Below are 21,184 nucleotides of genomic sequence, written 5' to 3'. Positions count from 1 at the left end.
CATGGACTCCACAAGAGGTGTCCTATGGCATCTGGCACCAAGACGTTAGCAGCAAATCCTTCAAGTCCTGTAGGTTGTGAGGCGGAGCTGCCCTGGATCGAACTTGCTGGTCAAGCACATCCCACAGATTGGGCATGAGATCTGGGGAATTTGGAGGCCAGAGCAACACCTTGACCTCTTCATCATGTTCCTCAAACCATTCCTGAACAATGTATTCAGTGTAGCAGAAAGAGGCCACTTCCACCAGGGAACACTATCATGAAGGGGTGTACTGGCTCTGCAGCAATGTTTAGGTAGGTGGCACATGTCAAAATTGGTTTAATAGTCGGAATCAGGGTTGCCTAGCAGAACATTGCCCAGAGCATCACACTCCCTTTACCAGCTTGTCATCGTCCCACAGTGCATCCTGGTGTATCACTTCCCCAGGTAAACTGCACACGGCCGTCCACGTGATGTGAAAGAAAACAAATCGGATCACCACTGATCAAAATGTGCTCCTGGTTTAACATATTTTGTTGATCCTGGAACAACATTACAGTTTAAAATTCTAAGTCCTAACAATATCCCTACCCTTACCTTAACCCTACCCGTACATTATCTCTAAAATCAGAGGGAAACCCATTTAATCCTATCGGTCACAATAGTGACCGCAAAGAATGTTTTTATATAAAAGCTCTAAAAATGTTTCTGACGGGTGTTTTCTTGCATTGCCTGCAAATATGAAAAAAGGATCTCAATTAAATATGTGCAGTGTCACATGGTTAGTGCATTGTCACATGACCAAAGCAGTTTACTTCTTGTTTGCACCAGGAGAAGATGAAGGCTGCTTCAAAGCTCCAAAACGAAAGGTTAGTAACATAAAGATATGACAAAGACTTTTGGTACACATCATCTTTCAGTTGTCTAGTATTACTAAATGGATTTATTCCACGGCATGTGGGACTTGAATTAATCTCGACAGAGGACAGACATAGAGTTCCTTTGAATATTTTATTTAGGGTGATTATATACATTATAGAATATTACTTTGATAAGTTTATAGTGCATTTTTGTATTTGCAGAGTTAAGCAGCATTACACTGCGTATGTGTGCGGTTAGAGACATCATGTTTTTATGGACCATGGCATCTGTACCGCAGTAAGATCCAATCTCTGTAATTGAATGTAACATTTATGCTTCGCAAACTGGTCAGTTCTTCCTTTTTGTCAGAAAGCAGATCAATTCAAATGAGGTCTTTTCTTTTCATTTCACTTTTAACTCCAGGGTCTTGTTTTTCCTCTCATCTCGCAGCTCTACCATACCATCTTTTCATAGAGTCAGCTCCACTAGGCTCTTATTGCCATCTTTCTAAGCTATCCTTCTTACGGTTAGCTGAAGGACTGCTGTAATTACCCATGAACCCTTGCTGCAGCTTTTCCTTTTGTCAGCCTAAAGAAACCAGAAGGCCAATCTCGGAGCGGCTGTGACATTATCTCCAGATTGGATAAAAGTTGAAGGAACTCTTTGAAAGAGAACATCTATTCAACCAAGAATTGAAAAGAAAATCATGTTTTCCAGTCCTCACACTCTGTATCCACCTGCAAGTTCACCTGTTGGAGGTTTCGGAGACTGATTTGGTCCGGGCCGTGGCTTGTCTTCAGGTGGGATTTCCTTGATGAACATCTCTTAATCATGCTGTAATTGTTTGAGCATGACCTTCCCTGACCCGGTTAATGGGAATGGCCCTGATTAACGACGTGTGCTCAGTCACACAGTGGGAGGCGCCGCCCACACCCACGACTCATTGGTTCATTAATTCATTTATTAATTAAAGGGTAACAATGAGGCAGAAAACAAAGACCAGCCAAAGGACAAAGAGGAAGCGATAGTCTTTCTGTAGTTTGCTGTTAAAAATGATTTATGTTTATACGCATGCTGATTGATAATTATAAAGCATCGAGCTATCATCGCTCTGTTTGAAATTAACCAAGAGGATATAGAACTGCTACATGTAATTTAATCATATTCCCTGAAGACTTTAATAGGAGAGGAAAGGTGCAAATTATATGTGTATTAGATATTTGATGGACAATGTAATAATTGCAGTAAGTTTAAAACCAAACTAATCTCTCTATTCCCTGACAACCATTTTTTTTTGCCAATAATTCCTAAAATATAGGTGATCCTAGAACAAACAAAGTCTTAACAAATAAATAGAGATAACTGTCTGTTAGTGTTTTCATCTCATCTCAATGATAGTAAATGATTACTACCCCCCCCACCCAAATTGTATTAACTTTATGGAAATGAGAGTGAATAAAATATCATTATTTCTTTCATAGATATAAAATGAAATACATTGGTGTTGTATTAATTTTAAAATAAATGTAGCTATAGCCAACCTTCCCTGTGCTGTACAGAACATTTGACTTCACTAAGCATTCATACATGTACATTTTACATTTACATTTATGCATTTAGCAGACGCTTTTATCCAAAGCGACTTACAACTCAGGAGTACAGGAAGCGATCTGTCAAGAAGAGGCAAAGAAACGCAAAAAAGTGCCCAAGATTACCAAGATTTGTATACTACTCAGAGTAGCAAAAACCAGAAAAGGGGCAGAAGAAAAGAGAAATGGAGGAGGAAGAGGTGATAAGATTGATAAGATTAAGTGCTTATGGAAGAGATGAGGAGTTATTACCTGTCTTTTGAATGAAGCAAGTGATTCTGTCGAGCGTATGGAGGACGGAAGATCGTTCCACCAACCAGGAACAATGAAAGAAAAAGTTCTGGAGAGGGATTTCATGCCTCTCTGTGGTGGTACCACATGCCTCTGCTTGTTAGCTGAGCGAAGGCTTCTGGTGGGGGTGTAGACTCGTAGGAGTGAGTCGAAGTATGCTGGTGCTGACCTTGAAGATCCATCCAGCATCCATCCTGCATATGCTGAAGGCAGGGACAATAAACATAAACATTAATTGTGACTGTTTGCTAAGCTTTAATGGCATACACATTTGCAAACAAAGATGTTTGGTGATGCAAATGTCATACTGAGTCGCCGTTGTGTTCCAAATACCTTCTGTATTTGTTCACACTAATAATCGACAGATGTTTATTGACATAAAAATGTCAACATTGAATGAAAATGTAGAAGATCCATTTCGCAAACTTTGGTGATATGACAGATCACATTCATTTCACTTCCAGTAAGGAAAATGTCACTCTTTTTATCTGTGCATTTACTTTGGGACCAGAGTCAAAAGGAAAGGTTGAGGTCTTAAAGGGATTGTTCATCCAAAAATGAAAAAATACCCATGATGTACTCACTTTCAAATCATCCTAGATGTATATATGACTTTCATCTTTCAGCCACAATCACAATCATTATATATATATATATATATATATATATATATATATATATATATATATATATATATATATATATATATATATATATATATATATATATATATATAAGCACATCCATCCATCATGAAAGTACACATGGCTCCAGAAGGTTAATAAAGGCCCTCTGAAGCAAAGCCATGTGTTTTTGTAAGAAAAATATCCATATTTATAACTATAATCTCTTGTTTCTGGTGATGACCATCCGTGAGTTGAGTCATGGTCGAAGAGTGACCTGTGACATATAGGAGTAGCATAAGCTTTGACACCTCTCGTGGTTCAAACAAATAGGGCTGGGCAACATTCTCAAGCTCCTCTGACATTTCTCTTTAAAAAATTCTCATTTTCGATTTTTAATTAATAACTGGTGTTTTGTTTGCTCTATCTTCTATATGCATTGGGTCAGAGGTCACTTTCCACCAGAATTAGCTTCACGGATGGAAGTTATTGATTTTAGTTTATAAAACTTTATTATAATATATTTTATTATATATATTTACTTTATACTGGATGCTTATATACTTTATTATATATATATAATATATATAATTTTCAATTTTGGGTGAACTATTCCTTTAAAGGGCAGAATGGTTTTAATTGTTAGTGTTGCATAAGGAATATTTCAAAAGATTTAAATATTTTCAGTAAAATATTCACAGATTTATTTTGTGTAATGAATTCGGCAAGCACAAACTACACCAAGTATGGAGAAATTAACATGTTAAAAAGGGCAATTTTTGCAAAGGTGTATGTTACCGTGCTCAGCCCAGTTTTCATTTGCCCAAGGAAACAGAAGAGAATAAAGATGTGTTGGTAATGTATTTTGGTTATGTTTTTGCACTGAGAAGGGTGCTATGAGCTCTGTTATGATCATAATGAAGCTGTAAAAGCGGACTGAGTTTAACTTTTCAGCGTAATGACATTTAATCTCTACAATGGTTAATAGCTTTTTCAAGACACAAAACAACTTAAAAAATCACGAGTGGGGTAATACTGATGTAATTTATGTCATATAATAAAACATGTGAAAGTGTCTTGAGTCTGTTTTCAACCCGAACCTTATTTCAACCTTATTTCGTTGAATTAAGGGAACCAGAAGTGCTAAAATGCTAACTCGTGTCATTCCTGCACCATTCTATTGCAGTGTCATTTGATTATCGTGTCTTGCCATTTTTTTTATTTTACTTTATGAAAATGATATTATGTCTTTTAAATTTCCTTTCTCATATGGCGATATAAAGTAATCACATTTCATGAATCATTTAATTCATAATTCAGACCTGACCCTCTTATTGCTGCATTTAAATGTTGTGGGGTTGTTAGTGCGCTAATTAGTCTAAAGACCAGCTTAATTTAGCAAAACAATAATTTCAGCCAGGGACATTGTGATATAGGCCTACGTGCTAATGTTTTTTTTTATTTTATTTTCTTCTTCCGTGCATTATAATGAAGGCTTTGTGAAACTGCTCACATTTTCCAATTATGTATGCCTAGGAAAGACTATTGAGCCAATCAGAGTAGGCATGGGGCGGAGCGAGACATCCAGCCCCGCCCGGTTATCCAGGCTGCAGCCAGGTGTTCTTGATTGCGCTTGCAACTGCAAGTTGAAGGAAACTGTTTCTACATTCAGTCTTTCTTTTTTGTGAACTATTTTCACTTATGTTTTGGAGACAGAATGTCAAAATGTCATTGTGAGTTACACAACCTGGAGGTTGAAACGCAGGAGAGCAGCAAGACATCTCTCTCTCTCTCTCATCAGGTAGCGAAAGCTTCACAATCCCGTCTTGCGTGTCTGGTAAATCCTCTGATTTAGGGACGCATGATATTGGAGGTTATTTTTAATAATTTGAGTGGCACCTGAGCGTGTGACTCTGATGTGTTTTTTGCGTGAAGGCGGCTGAAGTTATTAGACATGGCTCTTTCGATGTAGCGTCTCACTGAAGCAGCAAATTAACACAAAGACACGGCGACGCATTAAGAACGACGGGAAGGGGGATATAGAGAAAAGAAGAAATATTCGTTTTCTGCTGTATCCTTCCACTCTCACCTCTCAATTTCCGTTTAATCTAACAATCTGTTCCAGTGTTGACACATGCACGTGTGTAATGTGGAACCTCATTAGATGTTGAGCATGTAAGTGAGAATGGCGTCCCTCAGGGGCACAACGCACGTCTGTATACAAAACACTCTTCTGAGAGGGGACGGAATGCAATCAGCTTGAAATTGCATTCATAAATCCATAACGGCGAGATATTTTCTTGGCGCACTTTTAATCTCTATGCTATTATTCCATCTGCAGATGTGCAATATTTAAAACAATGAGTCATAACTGTGTAGGCAACACTTTTCATTTAGTATTTCAATTACACAAACATCATCTGAGGCACATTCTCCTGAGAGGCAAACATTGACACGGCAGTTGAATCAAGTCATCAAAAAGAAAATTAATAATGAAACATTTTGTTGTTGTTTTTTTAAAAGCATTTTGCTGTTAGGGCTGTTATTAACCCTCTGGTGCTCATTTCACAATCATACTTCTCCTGAAACCCTCAAATTTAACTATTTTCTAGTAAAATCAGTTTGTTTTTAATTAAGTAAATGAATAAAACAAACAAAAAAACAACATGCATTTTGTGCATGTGATTACGTTCACTTGCAATAATTCACTGGAAATGACAACGGATAAACACACTTTAGCTAATTCATTATTATCATACCTTCTGTTCTCTTAGAATGCTTTCATGCTTGGACTGCCTGGACTGAACCTGAGTTTGAGTTTGTGTCTGTTTGTGATAACGTAGCAAGTGCCACAAAAGTCACCAAGTGTCACCATTCAGATGAAAGGTAGGGTAGGCAATTTTCAGACAGGCTAGCAATCGCAGTAGTCTAGTAGCCAACCCATACAGCCCCCTTGTGAACCCGGAAATGTTTAGTACACCACAGAAATGTTGAGGCCTTTATCCTTTGAAGATGTGATTTTGTCTAAATGTGATGAGCGACAGGATGATTGGGCAGAAGTTGTGAAGCTATGGGTAAATGGCATCATGGACCTACTTGCAGCTGATGCTCAGTATCACTCCAAGTGTCACAATTCTTTCAGGAAGGTAAATATTGACTCAAGTGCATGCTAGTAAACCAATTGACAGCTGCCTATCTTGTATGACATGTAGTGTATATTTTTACATAGTTTGTTGATCACACATGGTGATGTGATCTCATTGGGTGCAGGGTTCTAAATTAACTTTTTTGATCACCTGCCAATGTGGCTGGTAACTTTCTAAAGTTTAGCAGCCAATCAGAATTTCCACCAGCCATTTTATTTTTTCCCGGTGAAAATTAGAAATTATGATTGCCACTGAATGCATTTGATCATTTTATGAACATTGTTGGCATGAAAAACATATAACGTACACAGAGGTAAATTAGAGTAACCAGAATTAGTGTGACAGATAAAAAATGTGCTTTTCCTGATTTTTTTTTTTTTTAGTTATTTTTTTTGCGTGTGTTGTAAATATAATTTATTCTGATGCAATATTCTCACCAGTGTTCAATCAGCTTTGACATATTTTAAATCTTTTTCCCTTCATTTTCCCATAATCTTATTAAATATAGGCTATGCTTTAGCTTTCATTTTATTTTTATTTAATCTAGAAATAAAATTAGAATAATGTAGGGGTGACCCCGTATAGTCGAAGATTCGATGCATCGATATGCGGAGCCTGATTCGACCACCGATCTCACGGTCGAATCTTTGCGGGTGTTAAACGAGGATCATACCATTTTGGCAATATGGGGGTGCTTAATATTTTAAAGACGTGTCGCGGTGCTGAGCTGAGCATCGGTGTGCGACCCCCTTTAAGGGCGCTGAGCTTCGCACCGCGCCTTTAAAATTAGAACACGTTCAATGAGTGTACACACACCGGCAGCAGCATTCAGCGCCTGTCCGCGGCCACTTGGGAAGTTTTTTAAAATCCTGCTGCACCACAGAGCGCTTTCGTGCAGCTCATCTGTCAGTCAATTCAAAATAATGTGCGCGTCAGGTGGCGGTGTGAGTGAGATCCTGAGGCGCGCGGGGCTGAGCTTCGCGTACGTCTTCACCCGCCTTAGGCACAATCGGCTTCATAACGTTCATGTAAACGCACTTAGTGTTCTTTTCCTCTCTAGGCAGGTATTTTTTTAGGTTTATTTATCAAAATGTTCTTTTATATATTTGTGTGATGTTCTGTATTTCGACCGCGGCTTTAACATGTTATGAGAAAACGGTTTATTAATGTTTATCCACCACATTACCTTTTAGGCTATTTTAAATTCAAACCTAAATAAGAGAGCCATTGTCTGTTCGTCTGTCAGTTGGCAGGCAGTTTTGGTTGCTTTATTAAAAGTTGTTGCTGTGTGCAGTGTGTAAAGGAAAATAAAAATAGTTTTACCCTCTTGCTGACTGTCGTGCCCCTCCCAACCCATTCACACACAGAGATGATTCGACTATCAGTCGACCATAGAGAGATTCGACAATTCTGATTCGATTGTCTAAATCCTTAGTCGAGGACAGCCCTAGAATAAGGCACTATAGGGCTGTTACCAATCAAATTAAATGTACACAAAAAATACAACTATATAAAATAATGTTATAAGATTGTTTTAAATATGTTTAAGTATACAAATAAGCAATGTTGGAAAGATGAAACTAAACCTCCAGTAGGTGGAAGCAGGTGACTGTCTTAATGAGTGAGTCATTGAGTCATTTAAATGATTCATTCAAACAGATGATTCATTCAAGAATAAGGCAGTTGTTTACGAATAGGTCATCGAATCTTTGATTCAACCGCTCATTCATTCAAACGCTGAATTGTTCAGTGACGCACTGTTGCTGTCAGATGCGTTATGGTTCTGCAGTAGCCTGGATGCCAGCCGAACTTATCCCCGCCAAAACATATTTAGGTCGGAAAGTTCGGTCTGGACTCGATCCATAGAGGAGTTATTATCCCTGAACAGAAACTGTGCGGACCAATCACTTGTCAGGGAGATGATTGACAGATTATCACCAGAAAATGTAATCAGCCACGTCCTCAGAGCGCTTGGGTTGAATTAGTTTACAACAATGATGGCTGTTGTCATAGGCATAATTTGCAGGGGGGACATGTCCCCACCACTTTTTGAAACCTCTTGCTGCATGGATGAACCTAACTAATACAAACAACTAGGGCTGAAACGATTCATCGAGTAACTCGAGTTAATCGAATCAAAAAAATCCTCGAGGCAAAATCATCTGCCTCGACGCTTCGCTTAGTCCATTTAACTACACACAGATATTGCAGAAAGACATTTTTTGTGTAAGGACTCGGAGTATGAGCGGATTGCGGTTATATCCGCGGTTCAGGTGCATAAACATCCCAAACATTGCAGGTGGATGAGAGAAATCGTTAATATGTTGATTTTAATAAAGACGCGGAACTCTCATATCACGCTAAAACGCAATGAATGCGTGTCGTTCTTTAACTTTCGTTTTCAGCTCATGTCGAGATCCAAAGACCGCAATGCGAGAGAGAGAGAGCTGGCGGGCATCAGCACTGGTAATATCATTTAATATCGCTGTTTTTAAATGAAGACAACTGTGTGTTGAGCTTCAGGATGCGACGCTGAACATTTAAGTTTCATTTGCGGCAGTTCACGCGTCAGCTGAGGAGATACGCGTGACTCCAAACACATGAACTCGATGGAGTTTGCAGCTTTGCACATGGATCACCGTCATTGTGATGTGTGTGAAATCTTTAATGAGACTTTATATATCCTACTTGATAATATCTTCGAAATGCACCATTAGATGTTCTCAATACTAGGCGCAACAAATATCAGAACAAGCTGTAACGCGCGCGCGCGCGCGTGTGTGTGTGTGATGAGCAGCGCCCGTGCTTTCAGAGCTCAGAGCTGCGTGCTTTCATTGATTTGTGTAATTTAAATATCACACTTTAATCATATTTATAGCTACTAACTTAAAACAAGCTGTGTTACAATGATGAATGATTAGCTCAAAAGATCAGCATGCGTGATGTACTTAACTGAATTAAACATATCTCGCGTTTGATCACGTTCTAGCGGTTATTCCTCCGTGTGATGTATAGGTTGTCGACCCTTATGTAAATGTAATTTTGCCAAAATATTTTGTTTTGTTTAGCAACCTACTTCAGTGTAGCTAATATGTGACGATAGCATCGCGCTTAACACGGAGGATTTGAAGTTGTGACCACCTGGTGCGGATGGATGGTTTGTTTCTAACAGCTGATTCGGTGACGATAGAGCTGATCCGCACATCTCTTTTTCCAAGTTAACCTGTCCAATACATTTTGCTTCAGTAAAGGAGTAAATAAGACAGTAAATGCTTATGTCATGCCTGAGCTGAAGCTGATACATGAAAGTTAAGTTGCACAACATAAATACAATGTTTAGTTATTTATATTATTTATAGAATATTTATAGAATATTAGAATATTTATATTATATAGAATTGATAGAATATTTATATTATTTATATTGGCATTATTGTTATTTATATTACTACTATTTAGATTTATTGGTTGTAGGTTTAGTTTTAGATTGAACTATGTTTACCTTTTTAAAGTAATTTGAAATAGATTTTTATTTAATATAATATGGCAATTGTATGCATTAAAATTGCTTAGTTTCACAGTTATTAATGTATGCAATTTCAGCAATAAAACTTAATTTTTCTAAAAAGAAGACAAATTAGATGTTAATTTTAAGATACCCGTCTTATTGTCTCTTATTGCTCTTTAATAAAGAAAAAGTAATTATTATCCGATTAATCGATCGATTAAGTGGTAGATTAATCGATTACAAAAAGAATCGATAGCTGCAGCCCTACAAACAACCTCTTTGGTTAACTAGAAGAGCATCATTTAGTTCGTTTGTTAAATAAGAGGCGATCTGGTGCTCGTTTCCAGTGAGGTCTTTCCAGTGTCGGTTGAAACACGCCCCATAATCGCAGCCCAATGGAGCAGTATCAGACTCCTATTCTGACTAGAATTGAGTATGACCACGTCAGGCTAGTTCTGCTGTGATCTTTGTTTGAAACTATTTTTTGCTGCTGAACTCTAACAAAAACAGTAAGAATTGCATCTAAAATGTAAGTGACTTAATGTTAATACATTAATATGAAATCGGTGTCATTTTCAGTCTGGTATTCAGGAAAACAGCACTCTTGGTTCTGTCATGTTGCTTAACTGTAGGCTATCATATGTTTTTAAAAATATTAAAAACTCCACAATTTGTAACAAATTTTAACCGTGTATGTTATTGGGTTTCTTTGTATGAGCTGTGCTCATGTGTTGTGATTTCTCCTTGAGAGCTTCAACAACGCTTGTTACCATCAGTTCATTACATTATACTATTATCCTCTATCGATCATCACTTACACTAAATTAATATAGAATCATTCTTGCTTTTGGTAATTCCCTAGTTATTTTTTAAAGTTTTTTATCAGAATATGGTCGGGCAAGTAAAATTCTCTTTCACTTGCCCCTTCAAAAGATCCACTTTTCCCGGACAAGGTTTCACGCAGCCAATGAGGTATGAAACGTCATCACATAGCATTAATGCACCGTGTTCATAGGAAATGTAGGAAGTGCTGCCAGGGGGATAAATGACAGAGAACAAAGCCTTATGTATCATGTTGTATGTAATGCCTCATTCATCACCGTCCAAACTGGCTAGTAAGTTTTTATTAACACCAGGCAAAATTAATTTGAACCCACATTTGATGGGTGTTAATTTAGAACCCTTATTTGGTTTCTTAGGGTGCTTTCACACTAGCACTTTTGTTGCGCACATGGGTTCGATTGATGTCAGAGTCAAGTTCGTTTCGATGATCGCTGTCTTACAAACTTGTGTGTAAACCCACAAACCGTAATCGAGTCCACTTAAAAAGCTGGTCTTTTTTTTTATACCTTCTGTTGTTCCGCTGGATGATCATATGTTAATGTTGGGACATCCATTGGTTGCTGGTAAAAATGCTGTATTGATCTTACTTTGACACTGTTGACCATGACGTTCTTATCTGGCATTTAGATTATTTATTTTGTATCAAGGGACAGCCTTTCGGTGGTTTAGTTCATACCTTAGAGACAGGTCTTTCTCTGTAGAGTTAGGTACGTTTTCTTCATTCTTCTGCTGCTATTGTCTATTTTGGGTCCACTTCTTTTTAACTTATACATACATCCGCTGGAGGATATTACTAAGCAGCACAATGTTGCATTTCATTTCTATGCTGATGATACACAGCTGTACCTGCAAAAAAAAAAAAAAAAAAAAAAAAAAAAAAAAACGTTTTTCAACTTGACAATGACAAGTCCTCCAAAATTAAGGAGCAGTTTTATTAAGGAGTTGGGTAATCACTTCCCTTCAGTTTCCACCCAGGTTAGGAACCTTGGTGTCATCCTGGATTCAGAATTATGTTTATCCAAACAAATTAATTATGTTGTTAAGAATAGTTTTTATCAACTCCGAACCATTTCTGAACTTATCATTTTTATCATTCAAGACTAGGAGAAGGTTGTTCATGCATTTATCACTTCACGTTCGGATTACATGTAATTCTTTGTATCTGGGTCTTCCTCAGTTGTCACTTACACGACTCCAGATGGTGCAGAATGCAGCTGCAAGGCTGCTGACTGGGACAAAGCAGTATGAACATGTCACCCCAATTTTGGCTTCACTACATTGGCTGCTGATCAGTTTAGAATTCAATTTAAACCCCTGTTGTTTGTTTTTAAAGCTCTTAATGATCAAGCTCCATGCTATCTTAAAAATCTTCTTACTCCACAGTCATCATCGAGATCTTTAAAATCTTCAGACAAGGCTCTTTTATCCATCCCACGCTCTCGTCAAAAAACTACGGGAGACCGAGCTTTTTCTGTTGCTGTCCCCTGTCTCTGGAATCAATTGCCCCTGGACATCCGCCTTGCACCTTCCATTACTACTTTTAAAGCAAAATTGAAAACCTATCTTTTTTCCTTAGCATTTTAAATTTCTGTCTGACTGTTTGTTTGGTTTATTTATTTGTTTTTCACATTTTTATTTTAAATTTTTATTCTATCTTTATCGTTTTAGTCTGTATTTTTTCTTCACTCTGTACATCACTTTGGATAGCTTTGCTATGTTTAAATGTGCTATAAAAATATTTACTTACTTACTTTACTAATGGTTTAAAATAAAAATATAAAAGTGAGATGAGCAACGCTATTCATTTTACCACCTTCTCGCTTGCCATCTTTAGCAAGCAACTGGGTATGCAGCTGCTGCTTTGATGGCGCAAACACCCCAGTTCAGACCCAAATAATATGAAATGAACACAGTCCAGCGGGGCCAGGGGGACGGGGCAGCAATCGAACTCCGGTTCAATCCAGGCATTTTAACCAAGTGTGAAAGCACCATTAAAGAGCTACCCCATTGATCTGTATTGTACAGTTGCAGGAACTAAGTTATGTCAAATACCCATATTGCTTTTCGCTCCAGAAATGCATAACATTCAGCCTAACAAAGATTCATCGTTTATCCAAAAAGCAATATTGAATCTTCAAAAGTGTCAGGAGGGTATTCAGTTTCACTATACCCTGAAAACAAAATTACATCAACATTCACAAGAGCACTCATGATTCGGAAATGTAAGATTTTATTTACCATAAAAATAACATGACATTATGCCTTAAAGTAATTAAAATGTGCATAAGTAATAAAATTAGCTCTTTGAAATCTGAAAATTCTGGAAATGAAATCAGCATAATCTAAAACTCACATTTTGTTGAAATTGGCCTTACAGTACAAGATATGTGGTCAAAATGGACAAATATGCAAATTGCTAAACACATGTGAATTTGCATCCGGCAGGTTATGTATCCGGGGGACCCATACTTCACATTTCTGCAAAACTTTGATGTACTCAACATTTCTGGGTTCGCCTAGTTGGCTACTAAACTACAAGTTAGCTTTGAATGCGTAAGATCTCCCCCCCCCCCCCCCCCCCTCCCTTCAGAGCTTCTCCAAAGCAACGTCTCCTCCAAAACACATGAACACGTACAGCAGGGAGCAAACAAGTATTAAACTACCTCATGTTTCAAAGCACATAACATTACAATAATAATCAACATAAACAACTTAAAGAGCACTTTCCTGTAACATCTGACTGCTGCAGATTAATTTTTCCGTTGATGGGGTTGACATTGATACCACTCCGAGTATAACACCACGGGTTTCCATCTCATCCAAATTACAGTAGTTATGGTGTGAACGCAGCATACGCTCATTGTTTTAGTGCAGGAGGACCTGTAAAAGCTTTGCAAAAAAATGTATATATTTTTTTAATTAACTGCAAAAAACCCTCTACAAGAATGGTTGTCAAATGTTACCAGATTATTGGCTGCTTTCTCAAATATTACATGGCTATATTTTTAGTGCTAGCAGTAAAAAAAACAAAGTCAAAGAAATATTGAAATAGTGTTGATCTCATGTTTATTTGCAGGGTATAAGGTGGAATAACATTCATATAGCATAATACTCACTACTCTTGAGTATTTTAAAAGGACTTCTTTGTACTCCTACTTTGAGTTGTATTTAGGACAGGTACTTTTACTCTACTAGAACTACATTTTTTTTGACAAGTAACAGTACTTCTACTTGAGTATGCTTTTTCAGTACTCTTTCCACCACTGCTGACAGGCAGGTAGGACAATAAAATGTTCGGTCAATCAATTGGACGAACATTTTATTGTCCTACGTCTTACACAGACGAGATATACACATAATTACATTTACACAACTTAACTTAGTGATTGATATCAGGAATACATATGCATTTAAGTGCACAAGTACATTTAAGATCCACTGTGCAGTTTTACATTTGAGCCTTTAAATGTTCATATAATCTTTGAGAGTAATTAAAGTAAACGTTTTGTCTTGCTGTCCTCAATGCAGGGGCACGAGACCTGTCTGAGGATCGTTGAATCTTGTCCAAATTCATTATAGAAGTTGGATGATGGATGCCACAATTGCCAAAGGAGTGAGGTATATGCAGCCATTTATACATCCTTTGAGTTATAGTATTAATTCATTTATAATTTTTTTCCACTTTAGTTTTGTGAGTAGAGTCCATAATGCAATAGCACGCAATAGTATTTTTAATTGTGCAGTTTTTTACAAGAAGTCTGTGTGGGTAAGCTCTTTGTTTAATTATTTATTAGTTTTATTAAAGTAAATTGCAATTTTATTAGTTTGCATCCTTCACAAACATAATGCAATACCTTATAAAATGCTTTGAAAATGCCTGTAAATGAGGGCAATATATTTTACATTTCGAATTTATTTCCCAACACATTATTGTGCAGCTTTTTACACCCTGAAGCCACTTAATCTTTATTTCATTCAGACTGGTGACAGAACATACATTTGTCATACTGCATTGTAAAACAATCATAAATACCTCCCCTTACACAAAGCCATTGCGTTGAATATTATCGTGGGTTTATATCCCTTTCACATGAGATTTTATCACTAAGCCTGCTAAGCATTTTGATCATAAATGTGTACGTGTGTTAGTAATAAAACGTTTGGAAATGTGCAGAGAACAGCATTGTTCTAATGGATGTGCAAATTCTGCCTCTGAGGGATAGAAACCACATCATGTTACCATCCAATTTGTGTTCCACTCACCAATTACTTTCATGCTCGGCTTCCCCCCCATCTAAGACCGAAAAGAGATTATCTGTATTGCGTCTAAACGCTGCGGTTCCTAATTAAAAAAAACACAAACGAGAGGCATGTATGCTGATAAAAAATAAAAAAAAACTGCAAAAATATGCAGAACGTATAGGTCCTATGACACAATGTACATGTTATGCCATTGTTTTTTTTTTTGTGTGATTATGATGTGTTCTGATAATGCTAAAATCCTTACAGTGTGATGCATCAGTATTAGCGGTTTCCGTCATCTGTTCTGTTTTGCTAGGTCAGAATTGTAACATGAAATATGACTCAAAATTGCTTGTTTATAGTATGTGAAAATGTTCAATTTATATTCATAAATATTCCATTGATGCTAATGAAGATTGAAGGAAGGAGTCCCTGTTAACCTATGTTTAGATTAAGTTTTTAGTTGCTGTTAGCATTGTAGCATATGTTCGCTGGTGAATGTTTTGTTAGTTATCACAGATTTTACCTAAATACCAATTGAATTATTAATAATTAAGTCCATATACTTTTTAGGGACGCTGTATACAAATGTATGATTTAAAATGGCCAATATAATCTTTTATGTTGATAAAGATAAGCTGTTGTGTGTGTTTTTCCTCAATGCAGGATCACAGCAGTGATCTACAGACCTAATTAATTAAAGAAGTAAAGGTGGAGTCGGAGGAGGAATGCCGGAGGAATTGTCTACGGAGTAAGGTATGCAGCCAGTCTATGGATTTATGAGTTCATTTATAGGTTTTGCATACATGGATTGTTTGGAGGCTGTTTTTGCATATATTTTTCCCCAAACCAGTTCAGTGGAAACTCAGCTCCACAGACATTTCTAAAGCTTTTCATTGGTCATGGTCAGGGCTGGACTTGGACTCGGCACTGGACAAATCCAGCCCATTCGGTCCACAAATTAATGCGTGAATGTTTTGCTTGGGTTATGGCCTTAAATTGGAGTAAATACTTTCAGAAATAAACTAGGATGGAAACAAAATTATATATATTATTGAATTTAAATACAATGATATGCAATTACTATTTAATTTGTCAGATAGAAATGCACATTTGAGCTAGTATGCTGTAATGCATTTACTGCTCACCATAATGCCACTCCAAACCTGTATGACTTTCTTTCTGTAGAACATAAAAGATAATTTGAGAGTGTTTTTTTAATTTACTTTTTATAAATAGAATGGTAACCAAACATTCTTCAAAATTTATATATATTGTTTTGTTTCATAGAAGAGAGAAAGGCATTCAGGTTTGGAACAACTTGAGGGTGAGGCTTGCGGATGCACGATTTCACTGGGTAGCGCCATTTCATCACGCATGCAACTTTGAAAACTTTGAAGCGAAGGAGCTCTCTCCTGATGTACATTTCATTAAAATAGTAGGGCTCTGTTTTTTTGTTTTTTTTTAACCTGGATGTGGCATTTGTATTATTCGTGGTCTTTTATGGCTTCCAGTTTTAGGTTTTTAGTCCTAACAATCAGGGAACTACACTAACCTTTTCCACTGGTGGCACTTGCGCTACTAACTTTTTCAGTTACTGGCACAAAACATGATTTGGTCGCACAAATTATTTATAGTAAGCCACTCTGGATAATAACAATAATGAAACTGTATTGCATACCGATGTGCTTTTTTTTTTTAACTTGCCATCTTTTAAACCACATGCCTTCTTGTTTTCTTTAACAATGGTTGGGATAGATTTATTGCAATAAAAAATACAGTACACAATAAAGTGCAAAATGAATTTCTTTTGCATTTCAACATGCTGTGGTGGGCACAGATGGGCAGACTCCTGAACTCTTAAGGAAAAATAAAATAAATATAATCCATAAAATAATAAGAAAAATACTATCATTGTGAAGCTTCAGTGCGTTTACATGGAGCACTATAATCGGTTTAAAAGTCCAATCCAAATGAAAATGCTCCATATACACACCTCAATCTGAATAAAAATGCCCAAACCGAATGAAATTGTAATCAGTTTGAGAGGGGTGGGATAAACCTTTTCATGAAAAATGTAACCATGTTAAACGACCTGACCGGATTACTTTTCAGTGTGCGTCCTTATATGACGTGATACACAGCGCGCGCCTTCACTACTGACTGCGCGCCGCGCTCAAACGCAGGCTATAATGTTGAGAGGAAAGTTTATTTTTCTGAGGGGTAAACTTTTTATTTCTTAGGAACATATGAAGATAATGTTGGCATAATGACAGACATAGCCTGGCTACATCCTCTCATCTTGACAGCGTTTGTCCCAGGCACTTTTTACTTTAACTGCGCCTGACAGAATAATTTATTTTTTCTGAGATGATTATTACACTTTACAACAAATAAATAGCTTTTATAAAACCGTGTAAGTCCTGGTGGCTGTTGAGAGTTGCTATGGCATCCGTGAACACATTCAGCTGCTGGAGAGAAGCGTCGACATTTCTGAAGCGGCAGACAAACTGCTCTGTGATGATTGCGATTGAAAGTCAGCTCGGTTTAGATAACGTCTCATGTAAACAGTCCACTGAATCTTTCAATCATAATTATTTTAATTAGAATGACAAAAAAGTGTGCATGTAAACGTGGCGGCTAACGTTAATGATTCGTGTTTGAATTGTTTTGACGCAGTTACAAATTTCGACAGTCCTGCAAGCAATTGATGGCCCACAGAATTTACAGTACATACAGTGCATTGCTCCGTCTTGGTACCTTAACCACTGGTAACTTATTCTTCGAGCCACTGGTGTCGAAATTCATATGTCCGTTTAGTTTTTCCCGCGTGTGCTTTCCCTGACGAATCCCCTCAGCCACATCATTCCCACTCACAGGCTCCGTTTGACATGTCGCATCGACATCAAGTCATGGTTCTGTTCATAGACCGTAAAAATGTTACACTTGAACTTCCCTTCTTACAATATGAGTCAATTGTCCGCTTAATTTCAACACGTACAGATTGTAACTTAGGCTATGTTGAGATATATATGCGATTGCTGTGTGTGTCTTAACGAGAGGTATATTATTTTTAATCAACGTACGCCTCGCCTACATTTTGGGAGGGGGCGGGGGTCGCGGGGTTGAAGCCAACTTGATGTGTTGAATGCTCAGAGCACGTTATAAAATGTTTTCTTAAAATACACATTTCTGTATTAATAAATGCTCATAGTAAATCATAGTATATTGCCTAAAACATAAGGTAGGTACAAAAATAATCAGTGATACATTTGCGACCCCATAGAAATTCGGGTCGCAATGGCATTTCAAAAGGTCGCATATGCGACCATTTTGGTCGCAGTGTAGTTCCCTGAACAATGAAACTATTAGTGTTGGCATCTTCTGAAGCGTGTTGACGACATACCGAGCAGAACATTGTCAGTAGGGATGCACCGAAATCAAAATTCTGGGCCGAAACACCAAAAGATATTATGCCAATTATTAGTACCATTGCATTTATGGCTAATGCTATGACTCTGCAGCTTTACTAAAAATCAAGGCATTGCAATTGCATAAATTAATATTAAAGTTTCAAATAATAAATCAAGTATATTACAATATTTATTTAGCACATTTCAACAATCCACAGTATAAAATACAATTCAAACTAAAATGTTTAACTTGACCTCACTCGTGTACATTAAATAATAATAGGTCTACTGGCCTGCAGAAAGCGCCTGCAGAAATTGAATAAAGTAATCAAATGTAAAATAACTGCATATTCAACTGTTTAAATTAAAGATGAATCCTTATTAAACTTACAAAACCTATTCAAACAAGAGCAGTAAGTGATGTCCTTTTGTTTGACATTAAACAGAGCAGTAAAGGTGACTGCCCCTTTAAGACCTAATACAGGGATATGCTCGTCTTTCTCGACTGTATACGGTTCACTTGAGGCATATCCAGACTATGTCTGCTTGGATACTCATCAAGATGGACATGTTCACATACTTTGTGTGTGAGTTTGTCCGTTTAAGCGCAAGACTTGAAAGAGAACTCAATATTTGTGTGCTGTGAGACGAGTGTGCGCTTTCGGATGATGCACGGTGACGGATCTTCTCTCAGCGCGCGCAAGTTCGTATTCGCGTCTTCTGGCTCTATATCTGGGTAATGACTGCGAAAATGACTGGTCATATTCGGACATACGGCTGCACACTCGTATGCATTTAACAAAGTTTACAAAGAGGTGAAACAGTATGCTATTTTTATTTACCTGCCACAACTTAAAATTACCCGCATTGGGCTGGTGGCGGGTGCTAATTTCCATCCCTGGGGCAGGGCCAAAAGTTGCAATGAAGTAGGCGTTGATCTTCTGCAGAGATGGTCTTTCACTGCCATAGGCACATTCCACAACGAGTCTTGGTTACAATAAAAGCTGTTTTTGGATTAACTATGAAGTTTTCGGTTCTTAAATTTACAGGATATTATAATAGTATGATGACCTCTTATATGTCTCAAGGGTGATTCGATTTCTCAGTTCATGAGCCCTTTAAATTTACTGGCCAATGAATGCTGTGTGAAATATGTTCAATGTGAGAACATGTTGAAATCACAAGATCTTTTTTAAGAGCGTTAGACTAAGTAATTGTTGCAGTGGAGTGACTGATGTAACTGTTTATCTTATGTTGGATTATCATCCCTACTAAAAATACAAACTAAGATCCATACATCTTTGAAATACTATATAGAAATACATACTCCACCCATCTGGTCTTATTTCTCAGCACTGAATGTGAAGTTTTCCATTGTAGAATTAGCAATTTGTGAGTTTTTGTTTTATGCATAGTTTAAAACCATCTATTGGACTTCTGTTTTAAAGGATTAGTTATGCTGCACATTTATTAGAGCTTGTTGCACAAATGCATGAATGCACACACCAGGTAGCATCCCTCTACTTCTTCCCATCAGCCTAATGATGATGGATTTATCCAATCTATTCCCTGACACCAGAACCAGAACAAGCCAACCCGTCCCCTGTGTGGTGTCATTCTCTTCTTCTTATTCTCCTTGTTCTCCTTTTATTCTTCCATTCCTCTGCTGTGCGTTTCACTCCCTACAACGGATCAGGCCGCCCCGGTGCGCCACCAGACCAAAAAAATTGAAAAGGGCAAGAAATTTGTCACTTTCCCCAACAAGACCCTTACTAGACAAAAGAACAATGACATTAATCATCTGGCATTTCAATATTGTATTACCCTTTCTGGTGAAAATCAAGGGGGTCATTAAACTGGTAAAAGGAGACGGTGTGCTGATCAATAGAACAAGCCTCGAACAGAACCTTGAGCTTTACTGCCGTCTGCAGATTCACAGCTGCTGTCAGTAGGTATGATAGGAGATGGCCTTAACTAATTGCCTCTACGTGAAGGGCATGAAGTGGCGTTCAATGCATTGACGGCGGCAGTGAAGAGAACACTTAATCAGCAGGCAATGAATGTAAACAGGGAGAGACCACCAGAGGGGAGCTCCTTGTTGCGTTCATGATGAGGGGCACTGGTAGTGTTAGGTGCTGTCTCTGTAAAAACAGCATACAGTGGAGAGTTGTGAATGTTGAGTTTGAGATGTCATCACAGAAATGTTTTTGAGAATGTGAGGATTGAGGGCTTCATGGCCTCCAAATGTTTTTATGTTCTGTAGCCGAGACATGGAAAGTTTTTCTTCAAGGTTGAATTAAACGGGGCAACAGACTAATAGTAAGAGAGCCAAGTCATTTCTCTCCGCTTTCACAAGTCTCTCTTGGCCGTTCACCCGTGTCTTCACCTCTCTTCATTCATCATGCCGGTGCGTCTCTTCAGCAGGTCGTTTAACTACAAAAACATACCAATTTAGCTGTATGTGTGAACACAGCCCTCTTCAAACGCTTTTTGGATGTGGTCAATCATAGTCGTGTTTTAGCTTGGTCAGGGTTCAGGTGTGTGACCGGAGCTGTTAACAAAACTGTGATTAAAGACTGAAAAGTGCCTAATCTATTTTTGTTAAAATACTTTCCTCTGTTTGCACATTGATTCATTGGTTGGTAACATTTGATCAGAAATAAATCAACCAACGCAAAACTTTTCCCCA

At 37.6% G+C, this 21,184-nt stretch overlaps 1 long non-coding RNA gene across 1 annotated transcript in view; it reads left to right on the top strand.

Moving 5' to 3' along the window:
• Nucleotides 1-4,990: 4,990 nt before the first annotated feature.
• Nucleotides 4,991-21,184, top strand: part of LOC137084194 (uncharacterized) — a 27,709-nt gene continuing 11,515 nt past the window's right edge. The window contains exons 1-2 of the long non-coding RNA XR_010906715.1: nucleotides 4,991-5,144; nucleotides 15,749-15,838. This is a non-coding gene — a long non-coding RNA (uncharacterized lncRNA). The remainder of the gene's footprint in view (nucleotides 5,145-15,748; nucleotides 15,839-21,184) is intronic.

The sequence above is a fragment of the Pseudorasbora parva genome, chromosome 8 (assembly GCF_024679245.1).
Source record: "Pseudorasbora parva isolate DD20220531a chromosome 8, ASM2467924v1, whole genome shotgun sequence".
NCBI classification, from domain to species: Eukaryota; Metazoa; Chordata; class Actinopteri; order Cypriniformes; family Gobionidae; genus Pseudorasbora; species Pseudorasbora parva.
The sequence above is the reverse complement of the archived record's forward strand: the minus strand, read 5'-3'. Positions and strand labels throughout refer to the sequence as shown.